Raw genomic sequence first — 22670 nt, 5'->3', positions numbered from 1 at the left:
TATTTATCATAATTTATTGATCAATTTTGCAATATTATATAGACAAATTATGATTTTAGAAAGATTTTCTTCCGATAATTTTTGCTTTCGATGAGTATTGGTAGCTTTAAACATACCTAAAGACCGTTGAACGTCCACACTAGTAGTCGGAGCAAATTTCAAGTTGAAGATACCTTCAGGAGTCTTGTTAGAAGAAGGCATCTCATCATCACCAACACGTCCAACCTTTTACATAAATGGAAGATCCGGATTTCGCAATTTGGCAAAAAAAAGGTTTTTTTCCATTCTTGCAAGATTCAAGGGGGATTATTCAACAGTCAATTGTAGGCCTAATTTCCTCACAAATTCTTAGTCTAGTCATGATCTTCAAGAAGAAAATCTACAAGAATATAAACTATTATACTACGCAGCAAAATTCAGGTCCTGGTACCCCCGCCAGCTAAAACACTTATTTATTAAAGCCATAGAATGCGAAAATGATCTGTAAAAATTTCAATTCCAGTAGGTTTGGCCTTTAAAACCTTTTTTTTTTTAAATCACGTTATAAAAGTATATTTTCGATTCAGAATTTTTTAAACTATATTTTTTGAAGTTGTAATAAAAGGTGTATTCTTCCGTATATATAATATTATACAATTAAAAAAAATGAAAGAAAAATAAATTAGCTTCCAAATAAGACCCTTCTTTTTACTTGTTTTCTCTGATTAGAACCATTTTGTAGGAAGTGTGTTCAAGATGATTAAATAAATATTTTATTTTTCGAATCATGGAATGTTTTTATCAAATGTTATTACATTTAATTTTCATCTGTTTAGTTATTTCATTTTCAAATATGGCTTTAAATCAAAATTACACTCTAAAAAAATGATTTAAAAAAAAAAAAAAAAGAAGAAGCTCAAAAGGCCAAACTTTCTGAAATTGAGAATTTTAAAGATCACTTCCGTGTTCTAACCTTAAATAGCAATAATAAAGGTGGGGTTTATCTGCTAGGCGGTAGTTGTGTAAGTTATTAATGATCTAAACAGTTACGAAATCAATGTATAGATACCCAAAACAGGGTCGTCCACAGGGGGAGCGCTGGAGGGGCTGTAGCCTCCCAAATTAAGTAATTTTTGATATTTTAACACTTTGACAATTTAATATCGATTTTTTTTTTCAAAAAATTATATATTTGAAATTTTATTTTAGAATTTCTTTACAAACAGCTCTGGATTTTTGATATATATTTTTTTTAAATATAATTTTTCAGAATAGCTATGGACTAACGATTTTTTTTCCAAAAAACTTAATTTTTTGTGAATAACTATGGGTTTTTGAAATTTTTCTCCAAAAAATTTAATATTTCAATTTTTTTTTCAATAAATTTTACATTTGAAATTTTTGTCCAAAAAACTTATTATTTTGTAAATAGCTATGGATTTTTGAAACTTTTCTCAAAAAATTTAATACTTGAATTTCTTTCATAAAATTGTACATTGGGAATTTTTTTCAAAAAATATTAATTTTTTGTAAATAGTTATGGGTTTTTCAAATTTTTCTCAAAAAATATTAATTTTTTGTAAATAGTTATGGGTTTTTCAAATTTTTCTCAAAAAATATTAATTTTTTGTAAATAGTTATGGGGTTTTCAAATTTTTCTCAAAAAAATTAAAAATAGTTATGAAATTTTTTTTAAAAATTTGAATTTTTTTTTTCAAAAAGTGTTATATTTGAAAATTAATTTTGGAATTTTTTTTCCGAAAAATTTAATTTTTTGAGAATAGCTATGGATTTTTTGAAACTTCTTTCCAAAAATTTAAAATTGGAAATTGTTTCTCAAAAAATTAATTTTTTCAATTTTTTTGTGAGAAAAAATTAATTTTTAAATTTTTTTCTAAGAAATTGTTAATTTCAGATTTTTTATTAAAAAAAATTTACAAAACCAAGCACCTCCCCCCTAAAAAAATCAATAAATATTTATAATTCTGCAGACGCCCCTGGGAAATGGGAAATATATGTTGGATACCACAATATTTTATGGAACATATTCTGTCGTAAATAAATAAATAAAATATATAATTTCTGAGATTTAGGCTTTAAGCATTCTGTTCAACTATTTTGTTTTAGTTTTCCGTTCAGTGTTCAATTCATAAAGTAAAAAAAAATTGATTGGGCTTACACACTATATGTAAGGCTAAATCGTTAGGCTGAGGTATACTCTCTTTTAAAAGCTGAAATAAAATTATACAGTTGATAAAAAGTTTTTATTTTAGGAATATTCATAGGTTTTGTAACAATTTGGAACTATTCAAACAAATCTTAGTTAATAGAATTTTATTAACTAAACTAAAAATTAGTTTTGATTCATTTGTCTCAAATAGGGTGTTAGCCGTTAGGAATTAGGAATCATGTAAGGTTGATTGATAATAAAGATTTTTACATAAGCCAATTTGATATGCTACGATTTACCAGCAAATATCCTTTTTAACATCACTCTAAAGTATTCGTTTCAGTTTAGCATTCAAATATTCAGCTAAAATAACAAATTTGATTTTATAAATTTAATATCTCGATCCAAATTACATTAAATCATTTATCTACGACTCAACATTTCAAAATATTATATTCCTATTCCATTCCTGTTAAATTAAATTATATAAAATAATAAGATATCTGTGTATATATTCATTGAGACATATATATTGCTATGCAAAGTTTAGTATTTTTGATAATACTGCCCAATTGATATAACAAAAATTAAAATGCTACCTGGATCGCTATCAAATACATTTTTTTAGATTTGGATACATTTTTTGGATTGAAAACTTGAAATGTAGAAAATTTCTAAAAAAATTAGGACACTATTTTTTTTATATATTGGAAATTCTGATCGTGTAAGTGATTTCCATTTTAAGAGTAAATGCTGCGAGAATTAGTAGTAATTCCATTCTTAGTGTTCAAAGTTAAAAATAAATAAATCATGTTTTGCTCATTGAATGTGAGTTCGTTCAAACACCGGTAAATTTTGTGTTCTGCTCGTATGCTTGCTGAGATTTATTCTATCTAGTGTCGGATTGGTACTAAGACGGATTTCCTAATCACTCTCTCCCTCTATTACCGTACCGACTCTTGGCAATACAGACAGATTTTGACAAAAACGCAACCAATCATATTCTATGACGTCACTATTGGTAGAATTTTTAATTTTATGTATTGCACTTACTACTGTGCAGGACAGACATATTTTGACAGAGCATGCAACCCATCATTTTTTATGATGTCCCTATTTAAAAAAGTTAAATATAAGTTGTGCACGAATTATGGTATATATGGTTCAATGATGAAAATCCAGTTTCGAATGGGTATGGCTAAACAAAGAAACCGAAAATCAACCATGGTAATCCCAACAATTTGAATAATTTTTTGGAAGAGAGAAGGAATAATGTTTATTGACGTTTCATTAGATCAGCTATAATCAGCTGTGACAAGGGATGAAGGAGATAAATCAATAAATAAGGACACTTGCTAGAATTACAGAATTTCGATTCCCAATTTTAATTTGAGTCTAAAAAGGACTTACAATTATAACTCCGCAACAAATCTTCAGGTGTATGCTTCGTCTTTTATGAACACACATGAATGTTCAATCATGTTTTGAATATAATTAAATATATCTACGAAAGGATGTTCACTACTCAGGAATTAAGTAATAATGACTACTGCTAAGGTAAAGAAAATTCATTCTTCAGATTACCAAATACAAAGTAACCTGCCAGTCATAAAACACGGGATTTTCATCATTGTATATTATATATGTGACAAGGATCAACAGGAAATTTAATTCATTTCCTTTTGGAGATAGTGCATAAGTATACAGGGTTCTGAAGTAAAACGTGGACTGAATAACTGATTTTAGAAAAATATCAATAATTTTGATTTGAACAAAATTTTGAGACACGACCTTTGTGCATATGTTCACTCAATATGGACGCCCTCAGTCACAGTCTCCACACGGCGGCGTAAATACTTACAGGAGCTGATGATGAACTTCTCTGACAAGTTGATACACTCCTTCAGAATGGAGGCTTCAGGGAGTCCACGTTCGAGTGAGATGTCCGGTTAGTCTCCCTCTCCAAAATGCCCACATAGCAAAGTCCAATGGGTTCAAATCCGGCGAAGATGATAATCACATGTCCTTGGACCAAAAATCAGCCATATTGTCGGCGCAGAAGTTCTGGTATCTTGGGTCCACACATAATTGTCTTCTTGGTAGGTGTCCTTGAGCCATGGCAGTATGGTGAATCTCAGCCCCTTGTAGTAGGCCTTTTGGATAACTTTCTCCCCTGCCTTTAAAAAGAATTGAGGCATCTTCTTGCCGTCGGACGCCACGACTCCCAGGACCATTGTTTGGACCGGATGTTTTGGACAGAACATCCCCTTGACCTCTCCCGGTGATCCCCCAACCCAACGGTCCTTCTGACGGTTGTAGACCTGGTCCACGGTAAAATCTTCTCGTCAGATAATTTTTTTACTGTAAATCCATTTGCCTTGATCCATGCAAGAACTTTTTTTGCACCTCTGCAGCCTCCTTGCCTTCAGAGTGCCATCAACAGGTGGTGTGGAGTCCTTGTGTAAGAGGACAACCACAAGTCCTCCTTCAAAGCCCTTCTGATTGTCCCCTCGTCCACATCAAACTCGTTGGAGAGGCGATTCAGGGATTTTGTAAGGTCCTCCTTGATCTTCTTTTTCAGGTCCCCCAGAAATTTAGAATCCCTTTTCAAGTTTTGTCCCCCACTTCCTTCTTTTTTTGAGTGGTCTTTTCCATCCTTTTTCATCTTGGGCACCTTGAAAATAACAGGAGATTCGGAATATGCAGGAAAACCTCTCAGTTTTAATTACATAATTAGCTGTTATCGAGGTAACGTCCTAAAATTGATGAAAATAAATATAGATAGCTATAACATATACTAATAAATTCTTGCCACATACTTCCAAAGTTTGTCAACGATAACGTTTCAATTGCTATAAATACTGATCGCTTATTGCAATAAACAAACAAACAGCTGTATTCGCATTTTAGCTGTTTCCAATAATTTTGATTAGGTAACTCTTGCTTGATTTAACGTATTATGAACGTATAGGATTTTTATATTCGTTTATATCAATCAATTTAGAATGACTGTATTTTCATCTTCAGTCATTGATAAGATACCGATTCAAGGTAAATAATAATTAATACTATTCTCAGTTTTTTCTCACTATTAACAGTTGGCTATAAGAAAAATACAGAAGAGTATCTACCATATGTTTTTTCAAATTTTTCCTTTTCCTTATGATGGTCGAGGCTAGGAGTGGATAAAAAAAGCTAGTCCTTACCCAGGTTAATAGAAATACAAGGTTATACCTTCATGTAATCTGGCTTGCTAGAATTTTCAATCTGGTGTATTGTACCGACTGTTGGGCAAGACTTGCAGATTTTGACAAAACACGCAGCCACTTATAGTCTATGACGTCACTATTGCTATAATTTCAATTTAATGTATCGTACTGACTGCTGGGCAAGAAAAATAGATTTTGACAAAATACGCAACCACTCATCTACTATGACGCCAGTATTAGAAGCGTGGTGGAAGTCAAACATCCGTCGTACACGCGTTATGGTATAACTTTGTATTTCTATTAACCGTGGTTGTTACTTGTTTTGTGTTGGTCCTTAATTAGGGCTGCAGTCCAGTCAAGTTCGGTTGCATCCAGTCCAGTCCCATTTGTCAGTCCTTTGAGAAGGTAAAATTGATCCCTCGTGACGTCTTTGAGGCTGTTTTCCTTTTTTTAAATTATTCAGTTATATAATTATATTATATAATTTAGTAAAAAAGTGCCTTAAGACTGGACTGGAATAGACCAAATAAATAAGAACCAACAAAAAACGAGTCGTGATACTGACATCAAAAATGACAAGCTTGAATAAATCAGCTATACACTAACAGCAGCACGCCCTGCTATTATAGATTTTGTATATATGATTTGAAATAGCAACAAAGATCCGTAAATATTTTGGGTGAGTTCAGTTCGAGGATAATTAAATACAGATTGCTAGAAGGTGGTAGTATCGAATAAGTTCTTGTCAACTGTTGTGTGTTTCTCCACTTGAACGTACATTTACATTTTTTGAAAATCAGGAAAAAAAATGAAGATAAATATAGCAAAAATCCTCCATCAACAGCTTACGTCAACTAATGTCGATAACAACCTCCTCAAGAAAAAGTTTGTCGCTCTATAGTTCGAGTCCTTATATTTCTTTCTAGCTCATTTAAAGTCCCTATAATTATTTAGTTGTTGATTTGGTCCTTTAGTCTTTTTCTCATTCTCGTATAAAATAATAATTATTAATAAAAAATAATGGCGTTGGCCAACTCTCAATGTTAAAATTTAATATCATTCATCGTATATTCGTAGTATTCATAAAAAGGTAATTGACCCGCATTTTATTTTCTAAAAATAAGTAAGGATTCACAATTATTTCTTGAAGTTAAAAAAAGGGTAAAACTGGCTCTGCTTTGAGGAGTAGATATTGTATATCCAGTGAAAAAATTGAAATTATTGTGAGATAATTTGTTAAAAATGGTTTTGAGTCCAATAAAGTCTCAAGTCTTATCTTTTGAGTCCAAGTGAGGTTTTGAGTCTTTAAGTTTGAGTACGGACTCAAGTCTATCTCTAGTATTGTTTTGTTGGTCCTTATTTAGACTGAAGACTGCAGTGCCGTACAGTTCAGTTTTAAAATCTTATAAAGTTCGCTTCTTGATGACGTCACTCAACTTTATTTATTCTTTTTTTAATCAGTTCTAGTATTAACAGTTAGTGTTGTGTCAGTCTTTATTAGGACTGGTCCTTATGAATGTCAGTCCTTCGGATTGTCAGTACTAGAACTGATAAAAAAGAACAAGTGAAGTTGAGTGACGTCATCACGGACGAACTTTATAAGTTTTTAGGGCTGATATGGAGGTTCTGAATTGGACCGACACTGAACTGGACGGGACTGTAGTTTACTTTGCCAAATAAGGACTCAAATAACACTATTGATATTCCCAAAGACTGAAGTTATTAATACCAGTCCCAAGGACTGATATGGCCACTCCTAAGACTGAAGTGGGCCACACCAAATAAATAAGGATTGAAAAAGCACTTATCTCTAGTATAGCCAGGGATGGGAAAAGTTCTTGCACTGCAAGTCCAAGTCATGTCTTTGAGTATTTCCACCGTGTCTAGCTTGAGTCCTTTTACTTTTTTGGAGCTCCTTATAAGTCCATAATTATAATATAGGATCGATTGTGTTTAGGCTTTTTTGAGTTCAATATAAAATATCTTTCGATGGCAAGTCGAGTAGCGAGTTTTAGATATGTAGTCCAAGTAAAGTCATCAGTCGTTTGATTGTTAAACCAAGTGGAGTTACAAGTCTTCAAAATATGTACTCAATTCCAAGTCGAGTCATAAGTCTTGAGTCCAAGTCCCCACAACTGCTTAATTGTATTTCTAAATGAAGTACCATGAGTTCAATAATCATGTCTTTTAATTTAGTTATGTACTTTTTAATATTTATCAGTGATTCTTCCACATACATATATGGTATATATAAATCCTTACAATGGAAAGAAAAAAATGAAGAAGAAGGAAGCGTTTGGATTATATTTTTTGACATTTGGCCTCAACCCAAATCATTCCCCCTCCCTCTGCATCTGCTTACAAAGGTATATTTTGTATGTGATATGTATACTTTCATTATTCATTATGCGGTTCATATTCCTCCTAGAAAAATAATTATATTATAATTAAAATCATTGATACTTTGGAAAAATGTCAATCAACCCTCCTTCTTCTTCATATTCAAAAAACCTTCAAAAACCTTCCTCATATGTAACTATAGTTAAACTCCATTAATGTTTTCCAGAATAAAAATAATAATATGAGTATTTGAGATCTTTGTGCAACAATTTTCCATCATTGTATTTTATAATCTTATCTGTGATTCTTTCTAAAAGACACAATATATATTTCACAAATATACAAATACAGGCAGGCTGTGTCACGAAAATTGTTTTTTTTTTTAAACGCAATTTTCTCTCCAACCAGTTATCCTATTAAAAAAATAAAACCAGCCTCGGAAAGCTTGAAAGATTTAAAATTATTCTATTAAATAACATCACCTTTCAGCCTCAATTACAGTCTCTATACGAGACCAATAGCACGAGCAGGCAATTGCCACATGGTCCCTTGGCAAATCCTGAAATTCCTTCTTGATTCGACAGATAAGTTCGTCTTTGGTGTTGCAAGTGTTCTGTTGGATTGTATTTCGATCACACCCCACACAAAAAAATTCATTGGATTTCGATTTGGTTAGTTCGGAGCTCAAAAGTCCGGCAAGATGAAGCCGTCAAAATATCTTGGAGCCTTTTTTTCGAGGTGTGTCACGGAGTCGAGTCCTGCTGCCACATGTAAGGCCTCCTATTGGTAACCAAAACGATACAAGGCTTCACATTGGTTTTTAGCACGCCAAAGTTGGCATTCGTGTTGACCCTGAGGCCTTGAGGGAACATATGAATAAGCATGACGTGGCCCTTGGAGCTAACTACCCCAGACACCATAAAGTGGGCTGGAAACTTCGTTTGTATGACGTCAGGCACATCCTTGGGCAAGAAGGCCAACCAATGTTGTTCTTGTTGTTGACCTTCTGGTCTCGGCAAAAGTTCCCGGTGCAGAATCCCAGGTAGGCCTCCGTGTCTTTCCTAAATATTTGGGACAACTAAATCGTCAATTGATTCCATTTTTTTTCAACTGGTGCAGATTTGAACAAGATGTCTAAAAAAAAATCAGCTTCCTAAGTGCCTGGATTTGTCTAAGAGAGCACCAAAGTCACGTCATAGATAATTTGCACACTCTGCATTTGATTAAGAATCCCAATTTTTTAAAATAAAAGTCACCCACCCCTCTCATAAAGACCATAAAAAAGCCACACCAGCAGTTTAATGTTTAATCAGAAGTAAATGAATATTTTTGTTTGCATACATTATCTTTAATAAATCGAACTTGTTTAAAAGATTTACAGCCTGGTTGAATGGTGTATTGTATAAGTTTAAAAATGTTATGCCAACTAATTTCAAAACTATAAAAACTGTTAATACTTCAAGAGGCACAAATATTATATACAAAATATTTTTTACTTATCAAAAAATGTTATCTTTGTTGCATACCCGTCACTATTCCTTTGTATCTCGAACTCTTTTCTCAAAAAGAAGAAAGGAATAAGATCAGAAATCATATAATAGTTAGTCAATCACAACAACCCTTCTTTATCTCTACAGAGATCGTCCGTAGGTGGTGGACTCGAGGGACTTTAGCCAACTTCCCCCAAGTTAAGGAAGTTTTGCTTTTTACTAGAAAATTTAATATTTGAAATTTTTTGCTAAAAAATTGATTCTTTATTTCTTTGAGAATAGCAATTGATTTTTATTTTTTAAAAAATTTAATATTGGAATTTTTTATCGAAAAAATTAAATTTTTTTGTGAATAGCTATGGATTTTTGAAATTTTTTTGTTGGACTCAGTCTAAAATTGGGGTTCGACATCGGAGTAATTCTAGCAAATGTCCTTGTTTATATCCTTTTCTCTTTCTTCTCATGTCACAGCTGATTGTAACTGATCTAATGAAACGTCATGAGCATTATTCCATCTCTCCTCCAAGACATTCTTCAAATTGTCAGGGTTACCATGTTGATTTTCGGTTTCTTTTTTTTAACATGTCCATTCTACACTAGATTTTCATAATTAATAATTATTAATATCTCACGAATGATAGAAAATTAACGCGTGCACATACGTATAATCAGAGTTGTATCAAGCATGTTCAAGTAAGCGGAAGGGCCTTTTTCCAGTTGGCAATCTGAAGAGGCTTTTTTATTTTTTCAAGCTGCTATCATGATTGTTTAATTCTTCTTAAGAGGATATCTAAGGGATAAAATAATAACTAGTGATAGTAAATAAGACTGAGAATAATAATGAGGGTTTGCTCGGGATTTATAAGTGTAATTTCTTGCCTGACTCGAAGTAGAATTGAGGATCAATATCGGAGTGATTCTGCCCTATATGTTCTTACTATATACGCAGTGATATTTGTGTATATTTCCTACCTCTCACGGTTGCTTGCAGCTAATCTATTAAAACGTCATGACAAGCATTTTTCAAATCGTCAGGATTCGCAAGTTCATTTTCGGTTTCTTTTATTTTTATATACCGACAGATCATGTTTGACCCCGCCCACTCCTTATCATCACATAGGTGTTACATATGTCTAGTCTACATACCTACATGATACAAACTTTATTGTAAGGAATTAAGTAAATCGTATTTCTTGATTAGACTCATTACTTGGGTACAAAGGCATTTGTAATTAGTTAATGGGGCCTAAGTTTGATGATTGGATTACCTAAATACGTGTCATACGAATAGGATTGGATTCGTGATTCATAAACTCTCATGAGAATAAAGAACAATAGGGGAAATAATAACAACTTAAGGTAATGTGGTAACACAAAGAAAATTTATGATTTTATCCTTGATCTCAAGGGAAAGAAGAGTTAAGTTTGTACGAGAGAGAAAAGGGGTGGAATTAGAGAAAGAAGGATAACATAATGGTATATCACGGAGTTACGTTGCGTTTATCTCGCAACCTTTCCCTAAAAAAGAATCAATTCTAATTTAACCTAGTAATGTTGAAAAAAAACTAATAAAGGGAAAATAAATAGAAACAATAACAGCTGACAATAAAATACAGGTTACTTCTCTAACGCACAAGTAATCCCCGTCCTACGCATATATTTTATTTATCTAAAATATATGCTCAAATTCCCTTCTTAACCCTTAAAACCAGGGTTATGGACTCCGACTCCCAACTTCACAACTCATGATGTATGATACAAATTAAAATTAAATTTGAATTAAAGATACAAATTAAAAATCTTTCAATTTTTCTTTAAAAAAAAGAATTATCGCCTATATAATTGTTATTGAGTTATTTGAGTGTTGAGATAATTAAATATAAATTTAATTTATAGATAATTATTATTTTTATATAGTGAATATTTGTACCAGATATATATAGCAAATATTTGGATTATAAGATATTTAACATAAAGAACAACAAATGAAATTGATAAAAAGTTGTAGGACTTACATCAATTGCTATTTCATTCATAAGGGTCTGAACATAATTTATACACTCATAACCAAGGAACGACAATGCACACAACCTCTCATTGCAATGTTACAATTTACACAGATTACATTGACTATTCACAAGAGTAAGTAATTAATACTCTTTACGCAACACAATAATTTATACATTAGAGATATTCGGGAATTGTGACTATAAAGACCAGGGGATCTAAACCTTTTTCTCCAATTCCCCACTTTTAGTGAGTCAACTCCCCATTTCCCACCATAGCATCGGTCTATTATAAATTCGATTTTAACCGTAGCAGTGTTTATTACTTAAATATACACTTTGCTTATTTTTGGCATTTACTACAATTAAGTTTTGTTCGTATATATTATATTTTTACTGCAGGTTATCACATGTAAATAAAATACATGTGAAAAGATTCGTTTTTTTCACATTTTCTTTGGCCTAGACGCAAACAAGTTATGAGACTTTTGCATTTCTTTTGCCTTGAGGAGTGCCTCAATGTTCTATTCCACTTTTGAAATGGTGCAGTGGACATCAGATTCAAGGTAAATCAGGTGGTTTTGGCGATTTGATTTTGACCTCAACCATGCTAAATAACACCGAATTGCACAGGTACGTGGAGTGAAATATAACCACTTGAGCCAGCGCCACCCCAACAATGTGAACCATGTATAGTAGCCCAGAATGCCTTCCTGTTTTTCTCTGCAAGAACAGCCTTTGCATTGGATTCATGCACCAGGTCAAGAAAATGGTCTTCTATGCCTTCTGCTTCCTTTTGGGGAGTTGTAAGCTCGAAAGCTGATCTTTCGTAAACTTAATCATTCTTTTGCACTCTAGAAAATAGCGCTGAAACTCGTACTGCAGCCTGTGAGGTTGATGATGGCTTTGTTTTTGAGAACAACACTGACACCACCAGATGTCTCACTGATTTACGCCGACGTTAGAAAAGCCGTTTCGCTGTGGCCAGTCTCGAATTAATGCTGCTTTTTTCCTACCATTCATAAATCTTAACATTTAACATACAATATTATCACAACAGAGACACACTAAATAAAATAACCATAAGAATATATATACGTATGTACAATTACTTAAAAATGAGAGCTCTGTTTTCACCTGTTACACCAAGGAGAAACACAATACGAGTAAGTTTGCAGGGATCCGCTGTTAACATTTCTAACCCAACATTGTTGTCATTTATACCCAAACATGACCTACATTACCTCATATATTTTTGTTTGTTTGTTATTAAAACAGTCTGTAATTGGTTAAAATTGGTGAAATTTTGACGTAGTGGTTCTTTTGTCCTATCGGTCAATCCTTATTCAACTTTCAAGTTTCACAAATTAATAGTACTTAATACCGTCACAAATCAAGACATGAATCCTCTTTTTTTATTAAATGAAAATAGGGTAACTCAATTCTTAAAGTATTCATTATTTAAAGGAGTTGTCGTAGACCCTTTCACATCTCCAAGGATGGCATGAAATTGAATCATGGTAGATTAAAAATTCGATATATCTAATAATCAATTTCAAAATATGCCCACACATATTCGAGTGTGTATAACAAAGTTCAGGCCTTCTTTGAGATATTTGATTTTTTTTCTTCATATCGATCATTCCACATTTTAACATAATTATTTTTGTGCAGAAAGTGTTTCACACCCTGGCGAGAAGACCAAAAATATGCACATACGTAGTTTCTAATATTTCATTTTTCTTGTGGGATATACATATTTCGAAGCTTATTATTTCTGAGATATAATTTAAATTTGGGATATTGCTTATTAACGAATTATGAGTGAGTCAAATCTTATATATTCTCTACAAGGTGAACGATAGTATGTAGTTTAGGGGCGGAACATAAGTGAATTATAAAGTGCATTACTTTTTAATTTATTTTTATTTCGCCCCTAATACAATTTTGACTTTGAATTTACATGTATATTAATAAGACAATATTGTTTGGATGTATGTTTAGAATACGTCCAGTCATTATTTAACTTATGAATAGAGATGGGATTTGTGTAAAAGGGTGAGGAGAAAGTGGGAGCAAGATATGTCACATATGTTACACTTGAATTTTGATTTGAATTCCATGTTAAATCAACCAGTCCATGTAAACCCAACCTCTCAGATTTGTATGATTTTTGGCACACAATCTCAAATTAATGAGTAAATCAAGTGTGGGAAATTTTAGTACATGATTCTTAATAGTTCATGAGATATAGATATTCGTCCCAGTCCCTCCCTTTTGGACCAAAATTTTCAGCGTCGCTATAATATTAACGAACGCTACTGTTTCTTGTATATTTTTGAATTCGAAAGAGCTTAACTCTTGAAATTTCGTACTTGACTATTTTGAAGTGTGACGAATCCAAATTTAAAGTCAAAAGTTGAATATTTAAATGTCTACACACTTTAATTTAGAAAAAAAAAAATCTGAAAATTAATGTGGAAGTACTTGATAAAGAATAAAAAAATTGCCCAACTCTTATGAAAATAAAACTTGTGCATCATGTTCTACATATGTAGGGGTATCACTCTGCCAAAAATCTTTTTTTTTTAACATGGTTCCCAGGGCGGTGTCTCAAAGTTAAGTTACTTTTCTCTGGAAATTTTGTCAATTTTTATATCTTAAACTTATTTGATGATTTAAATAGACTTACAAGAGAAACTACAGAACATCATATAGTGATTAAAAGTTGACAAATTTATATACTGTTAAAATAAAGAAAAATCCTTCCTGTGAGAGCGTAACAACCTCCACACGTGAGACCATATCCAATCAGGAAACAAAGAGGATCGAAATTGCAGCCCTCCTCCGAGCGGGAGTGCCTCATAACAACATTAAGGAACAGGGTGGGGATTCGTTGAAGACAATTTACAACGTTTCCAAGCGCTTGGAGCCTGGGGTGATCTCAAGCATTCCCCTGGGGCTGGCAGGAAGCCCACTGTCTCAACAAGGCAAGTAAAGGCAGTGTTCAAGAGGACTCCCAACAGGTCCATTGCCGACATGGCCAGAAAGATGGGAACGTCAAGATCAACTGTTTCAAGGGCATTGAAAAGGACTGGAGGAAAGTCCCTGAGGCGTACTGAACGCCCTCTGCTAACTGAACGTCAGCGAAAAGTCAGACTTGAGCGTGCCAAGAAAATATTGAATGATATCCAGAGCTCATCTGGACGCATCATCATTTTTTCAGATGAGAAAACTTTTACGGTCGATCCTGTTTTCAACATGCAAAATGACCGTGTTGTGAGCTTTGGAGATGTGCAAGATAAGCACCGCTATGTGGCAACAACAAAGCACCCTGCTTCGGTGATGATGTTGGGTCTCGTGGCCTCCAACGGGAAGGTCATGAAGCCGGCATGGTTCCCCACTGGCTACATATTAACAGCGGAGGATTATGTGAAGATTCTGGCGTCCAAGCTCCTTCCGTGGATCAAATCCATAGTCGGCAACTCTCCTTGGGATTTTCAACAAGATGGAGCAAGAAAGCTCAGGAGTGGCTCAAGGACAACATGAACTTTTGGCCCAAGGACTACTGGCCCCCTCAGAGTCCAGATCTGAACCCACTAGACTTCTCTATCTAGGCGCACGTGGAGACCAAGGCCTGCAAAAAACGACACAAGAACATAAATGCCTTAAAAGCAGCTGTCAACAAGGGCTGGGCCTCCATGGACGCCGATTACATCCAGCAAGTCTGTGGCAGCTTCAGATGTCGCCTGACTAGTGTCATTGAGTCAAATGGTAGCTATATTGATTAAATTTGATCACAAACTATTTTATTATTCTAAAAATGTATGAATAAATTGTTTCTCAAGTCATTCGAAATGTCATTATTGTCCGCGATATGTTCTGAATAAAAATCGGTAAATAATTCTGCACGGCCCGGTATGTAAATTATATTGCAATATGAAAGGAACATAACTCTCCGATTCCAATTTATTGTCCCATCACTAATCCAAACCATTTTTTATTATTTACTATATACCTCATATTTGTATTTAGTATAATGAGACAAAAAATAACACAAGTCATGCTATTTTAATTATGTAACAATATACATTATAATTCTTGATTTTATAATTTATGGCTTTATGCTCAAATCCCATTCGATCTGAGGAAGAGAGAGAAAGAGATCAGGCGTGGCACTCCCACCCAAAAGATATTTCCCTATTACTCATGCTTCTTACTCATTCCTTAGTGTATCTACATTAATGTACGTACCCATTCCATATGTATTTTGTACTTTGACATTTCCTGACTCGCAAAATTGTTAGTATAAAATTGGCAATGGAGTTCCGTTCTTAGATTCCCAATTTCAAAAAATGTATTAAATCATTTTATTTCTTTCTATAGACTCAAAGAACTTTTGCTTTTTATTCATGATCGGAAAGGAATTATATTTATTACTTTACACGCGGTAGTATTCGGCATTGCCCGGAGTAATTAGGCGTTGGCTAAAAAATAAATTTATCTCTAAGAATATTGAAGATAACTCCCAAAGAAATCCACTGTGTTACTCTTTGTTTTTATGAGCACGCTCACACCTAACTATTCAGTACTTATATCTAGTGATGAAAATCCTGTTTATAATGGGCATGCTAAAAAAAAAGTAACCGAAAATTCCACTCAGAGTCCAACAAGGACTATAATTTTATAACTTTGCAACAAATCTTCAAGGTTACTCTCCGTCTTTTATGAGCACAGAGGAATGTTCAATCAGGTTTAGCTTATAATCTATTCTATTTAAGAAAGGAAGCTCACCACTCAGGAATTAAATAATAATCACTGCCAAGGAAAATAAAATTTATTCTTCAGATTACCAATTCAAAAAAAAAAAGGAAAAAATGAAAAAGCCCAGCTTAAAATTTGCACGAATACATAACTACTGAATCCAATGCAAATGTGTTCTGTCTTAAAGAATAATAATAAGATTTTGACCTCAACACCTCAATTAATATGTTGAGATGACTGATGCTAGTACTTATGTTACTTAAAAAGTATTAAAGATTTAAAAGTTATTCAAAGATGGGGTAAAAGTCCCCTTTATGAAATAAAAATATAAAAAATTATACACTTTCAAAGTCCATTGATTCTGTATATCTTGCGACTGTTGTGTTTAGACCTGCAAGAAGAGGAGTCCTTTTTGATTTGGTAGCGTAAATAATCGTGAGAGTCTTTGCTACTAGAGCTTCCACTTTAAAATCATTATCTCCTCTCATTGATCCAGTCTGACGCCTTGAGACTTGTGTCAAACCTATCGGTAATGATACTCTTCACCATCAACAGTAAAGTTTTCACTCGATCCAAAATACCCTATTATTCATCCTTCTTGAAGTATGGCTCGTTTCATGCTCAAAGTAGCGACGACGTCTCGAGATGCAGTCAGAAACAGGGACTTCTTCTTCATTGTTTGCTTCATGACTATTCTTATTAGTCCAAAAATAAGGGAATTTTTGATTATATTCCTAAATATTATCTACATTATTATTTATTTCATTTCTCCAAATTTTTTTAAACATCCAAATTTCTATGATTTATTTAGATTCAATAGGTGTTTCTTATGATGACTAATGTATTTATTTATTTTGGCTGTTCCATCCCTTGCTAGATTATCCCATGCGACGTGACCTACTATGAGTTTTTTTTTTGTCAGCTGTGGTTTTTCTACTTATTAGTGCTCTTAATGTTGATTTGTTTAACTCGAACAAACTCTTGATAAGCTCTGAGCAATTTTCTACAATATATATACCTAAGTAGAGAATAGTACTACAATTGTGAAGAATTGACTAACTGATCTGGTGCATTTTCTTTTTTTTTTAAATGAAAAGTTGCAAGATACATTAAAAGTAAAGACGTTTTAGGAACTATATATTCGTTGAACACTATATATATCAACAGATGTTTAAATCAATTAATTTTCTTTGGATCAATTAGAATAAATTTTAAATAAAAAAAATTCCTTTAAAATACACTTAAAGCAGGAATCAATATTTTATTTGATAGATTAATATTTTAAGGACTTGCCTCAATCAAGGAACAAGTACTCTTTTTGACCAACTAAAGGCTTATTTTTCAATTAGTGGAATAGCTATTAAACATTAGGCGTAGTAGAAATAAATCCATTATTTTTAATGGATCTTATTAAACTTTTTTTCCCATTACTGTTTATCTCCTTGGCAATAAAAAAAATACTAACAAAACGGGTTTACGGGACGATTCCCATTATTTTATCCACATTTTCGACAATTAGCCTTGCATCTTTGATATTAAAATTACCGGAACGGAATGGATGAACCCGAAATTGCGCGTGATTGGCCTTTACAGTATCAGGACCATAAACACTATTCACATTTTCAGCCACTTGGTTTGCGGTTTCACCTTGTTTAAAAAACCTCTAAAATATGGCGTGATTTCTCTTTTCTGGTGTCCATCTTTGACGCGATCTCAAACAATACTGGGTCAAACAACCATGACGCTTTTTGAGAAACTTTTCATTAAAAAAATGTAATATTTCGAATGCCGTCTAGTATAAACCAATCACACTCATACAACACGAGATAAACAATACTACAGCCATCTCTTGGAAAAATAATGGATTTCCTCTAGCTACACCTATTATAATACGTATATAATTGAGCTGAAACAATCGTTATATATTGATTGTAAATTATTCAAATAACTTTTATTATTACTATTCTGAAGACATAAAACAAATAGATCTATTCTACTCCCAAAAATAACCCTTTTGTGTTCACAAAAAGGAAGAACTAAAAGATGTAAGCCATTTTTATAGAACTGTATTCCTTGCCTCAAATAATATTATGTACAAATATTACTAAACGTCTTATATACGCTTTATTTGATAAAGTATTTGAAATATCATTTTCTCTCATTGTCGGATCCAGTACAAATCGCAGCAAAGAAGTATCGTTTTGATGCACTTATTCACACTTAGAGACAAATATAATTGTATGCATAAATTTACATATAAGCATACATATTAGACAAGTCATGTTTATTTATTCCCCGTGTCATTTTATAGCTCATTTCATGAATTTCCTGGATGAGGTGGTAAAGATCCCGTATAATTAATATACATAGTTGAGTGCTATTCGGTGTTTCGGTACTATAGGGATACCGGGAAAATGAGGTAAAGACAACTATAATAAATGGGACAGGGGCTTTGTTTACTTATATTCATTGTTAAACATAGCAACAGAGAGTGGCGCCGTCTTGTGGCAAAAAAATACAACTCTCTGAATGATAATTAATTTTTAAATATCACGTACTCATCTTTTGCTGTCTAAATTCTTTTGAGTATTATTCATTTTTTTTAAATAAAAAACTATAGACTGTCACACCCCCTTTCGGATAATATATATTAGCTTGCTCATGCTCTATTGCTGTTAAAATCGGTAATTGCTCCTCTATTACGTCACAAACAAATGGGTGATGATGACATAACCAATGAGGTGAGTCGACATTTTTTGTAGGGGGGAAAAGAACATGAGGAGAAAACGGGAGCGATACATACGGTACTACATAATTACTACCCTTATTAATATCAGCTGTATGTTATATAGTTTTTGGAGTGAGAACATGAATTACTCATATAAAGACAAGAACCATCTACATTTAAAATATAATTAGAGCAGGGAAAATATTATAATTATATTGAAATTCATATAAATATATTTATTTTATTATGCATTTTTAAAATCATTTTAGACCAAACATAGTCGAGAATGTTTACTTCAGAGAGAGAGAAGATAACGACTTATTAAATAATGAACAAAAAAACAAAAAAAGGAAAAAGTACACCCAACAAATGTTTTCCTTTTTTAATTTTTAAAGGTGCTTTTCATATTACGAACATGTCAACTCCACCAATGAGTTAGGAAAAGGGAAAAATAGCGAATTTGGGTAGTAAAAATTAATTCTTCCTCTTAACTTGTACTAACTTGAAGTAGTAGTTTTATTACATTGACAATTACAAAGGAAAAAGGAAAATTGTCCTGTATAGTACAGAAAAAATCACGAAATGTCTAAGCTAGCAAACCTTCCCTACCACGACGAAAGGACCCAAGTGACATTTTGGTAGTTCTGAGTTATTAGAAAAACTTTAATTTTGTAGAGGAGCAATTCGACTCAAATGTAACGTCCGTAACATTTATAACACTGATTGTACTTCCTTCAAAATCCAAAGGGTCAAACATTTCCTATTGAAAGCTTATCTGTATGCCAATAAGTGTAACTAAAAGATGTATGTTCAATTTTTGTAATTCAAATGAATGCCTCATCAATATTAAGCTTAGTTTCCCAATTTATTTTTGAAATTAACGTTCGTAACGCTGGAATTTCCCAGAAGCCTTTTAAAGTGTTCAAACATGTGAAGTGCTTTAAGTATTACAGTACTTGAAATGTGTAAAGTTGATCAATAAAATTATTGAGGCAATTGGGTCCTTTTGTCAACTGACTATGGAATTGGTTCTTCTTGACATCCTAGTTACTCTGTAATTAGAGGTTTCTGAACATTAATGTTTTGTTTAATGTATGTAACATTGTGATAGGGCATATAGCCCTCACCCAAGTTAAGAAATTTTTGCTTTTTCCAAGAATTTTTTTCCCAAAAAAAAATATCAAAAAACTAAGCCCTCCCCCTGATACAAGCCTGAGGACCCCGTGATACCCCAAACCAGAACTTCTACGAAAGTCTGCAAATGTGTGTGAATTGCTCTTAAAGACAATTTGTTGCATATTTTTAGTCAAAAAAGTATTTAAAATTACCGAAATAGCAATATTTGTTTTCGTACTGGAACCGGTACGAAAATATTTGTCTCACGACAACACTAATAAGGATATTATATTGAGAAGGTTTTATTTGCTTCGGCAATGCTCTTAAATATTAAATATTATGTAAGTACATTTTAGTAGTAAGACGTCAATGCGTTGGTGTTGGAATACCTTAGTACTAAATATGTCTCGGGATTTTCAATTGAATGAGATTGATGGAATTGAATCTTTAACTATGTTGAGGAAATGATATAATCCTTTGTATTAGGTAATTCACTCGGCACAAAAATGCATATTATGTGGGTCGTCTTATGGATTCCTGTATTCAAGTTATGCCCATTGTGTGACTCAACCTCGAATTAATGTTTTTTTGCTATTGTACAAACAATAAGATAGTATCCTTTTGACAAAAGTAAATACGAGTAAAATCAATGCTTGTAACCATAAGAAATATATTTTTTTGAGGGATAACTTTAAGTTTGTTATTTCGTAAAATTTTTAACCACTCTCATATATCGTATACCTGTGACGTCATTATATATCTACTAGTGACATCATAGGGTAGCCGTAGAGTAGTCAAACCAACCACTAAAGCTGCCAAACACTCTTTTGAGTTCAATTCAGCAATGTCCATGCCCGAATTCGCATAGAAAAAGAAATACCCAGACTGGTCTACCGTGTCAAAACTGGTCAAAGCTCTAAGAAGAGCTAATATAGGTCGAAGAAAATGCCATTCTTGACTCAAAACTATGAATAATTTCGTATGACGGGCTGTAGAAGTCTTCTTAATGACTTATTAATTAACTTCTGCCCACTCCATAGCCCGGACCTCATCTGATGGATAGTAGAGTCCAAAGCATGCCGAGTCTGCCACTAAAAAGGAGTTGAAAAAGATGAGCCACGTGTGCAGCCTCTTCAACCCCACTTGGAGACTTTCATTGCCACCAACGGTGGCGAAGTTCACAAATAACGTTCCTTAATGTAATTTGTATAAATCTTTCTTTGATGTCTACCATGTCTGAGTTCATTTGACATCATTAAGATTAAAATGAACTACAACATGCAATGTGGTGCAAAACTACTCAAATATCTTTTGATAGTTCTAGTAACAACTGTTTTTTTTTCTTTCTTCCTTAAATTCAACATTATTTCAACATTTCTCGCAATTTAATGCAGGCAACACTTGAATGAATATTCATTCAAGTGTTTTCTACCCTAGATATAGGTATTTGCTACTTTTTCGACCATGTCGTTAAGGACTCTCCACATGCACTTACAGGAGCATTGATAAAACTTTTATTTTAAGTACCACTAGCTCTGAACATAAGAGAATTCGTAATCGACGATCACATATCTTTATAGCATAATGGTGTTGCAAGTAGGGGTTCCAATACCCATTTACTGACATATCGTTTTAACACTTTTGCCAATTAATATTTCTGGAAATGGAAAAATCTTCTAAAGCTTTAATAAAAGTTAAGAAGATATAACAAATATAACTAGTCAATTAATTATTTTGGCATGACATAAATAGGTTAAAGTCTGTATTTAAATTTTTATTACTTTCATGAAAACAGACTGTCGAAGGCTGAATACTCTATATACCTATATATGTAAGCAGTCATGCAAAGAGACCATCTGTTTGAAATGTATAATATTATGTATAGGTAGTTTTATTTGTTAGACTTTGCTGATCTTTTCCGGCATTGTCAGTTTGATATTCTTATTGTTACTAATGGAGGAACATAATTAAATGGTGTAATTATGCAAGTTGGCTAGAGCAGGGACAGTGGCAACACTTTTTGTTTTTGGCTTAGTTACTCAGAGCTGTTTTGACTCCGATACGTTAAAATTTAATACAACATATCAATTGTTTGAATCTATTTAGAGATTATACCAATTTGAAATTTTTGCACCCTTTGCAATTTGAATAAGACACGTCCAATGTTGTAGTCCAATGTATTAGTAGCCAGGGACAGTTACAACAGTTAAAAAAAATGATTTGATTTAGAAATTAAGAAAAATGGAGTATAAAAAAAATTGTGTGGAGGAATAAATATCTAAACCTTAATTTCATGTATTTGGACTTTAAAAATGATTCCTAGATCAGATGGAGTAAATGTAATACTATAATGTCTACTTATACTTAATCAAGGCAACTCCATCTGACCAATTAAGAGAACATTTAAAAAAAAAAAAAAACCTACTGACTGTCACAGGACCTTGCGGAGAATATTTTATTTTTTTATTTTTTCATACACTATTAGTAGAGTTGAGTATTTTGTGATGTAAAAAAGGGTGCAAGGAGAAGGCAAAAGCGAGACATATATAATACCACTGAATGAAGGTATTTGTTAATATCAGCTGCCTGTTATATGATTTTGGGGCGAGAATACATTTATTTTAACATGCATTTTAAAATAATTTGCACCAGAGAGAGGCGATAACGCTTACTTCAAAAGAAGAAGTTTTCATACAGCACGACCACCTGTTAATATAGTTGAGTAGTTTTTAATGAAAAAAAAAAACTACTTTTAAAATTATAAAAGGAAAAACGGTTGTTGCGTCTTCTCTTTTTATATTTTTGTTCATTATTTAATAGGTGGTCCTGTAGTTAGCATCTCCCTCTAAAAGGAGAATTCTTGCCTAT

At 32.8% G+C, this 22670-nt stretch overlaps 1 protein-coding gene and 1 long non-coding RNA gene across 4 annotated transcripts in view; one reads left to right on the top strand and one right to left on the bottom strand.

Annotated features, from left to right (window-relative positions):
- The window catches only part of LOC121120322 (uncharacterized), a 67869-nt gene that overhangs the window by 8632 nt on the left and 36567 nt on the right, over positions 1-22670 (top strand). The gene's annotated exons all lie outside the window — the stretch shown is intronic.
- On the bottom strand, positions 7550-9983 carry LOC139905895 (uncharacterized). The gene is made up of 2 exons (XR_011781019.1): positions 9851-9983; positions 7550-9784 (listed from the first exon to the last, which is right to left on the bottom strand). It is a non-coding gene; the product is annotated as an uncharacterized lncRNA (long non-coding RNA).

The sequence above is a fragment of the Lepeophtheirus salmonis genome, chromosome 6, assembly GCF_016086655.4.
Source record: "Lepeophtheirus salmonis chromosome 6, UVic_Lsal_1.4, whole genome shotgun sequence".
In the NCBI taxonomy this organism is placed as follows: Eukaryota; Metazoa; Arthropoda; class Copepoda; order Siphonostomatoida; family Caligidae; genus Lepeophtheirus; species Lepeophtheirus salmonis.
The sequence above is the reverse complement of the archived record's forward strand: the minus strand, read 5'-3'. Positions and strand labels throughout refer to the sequence as shown.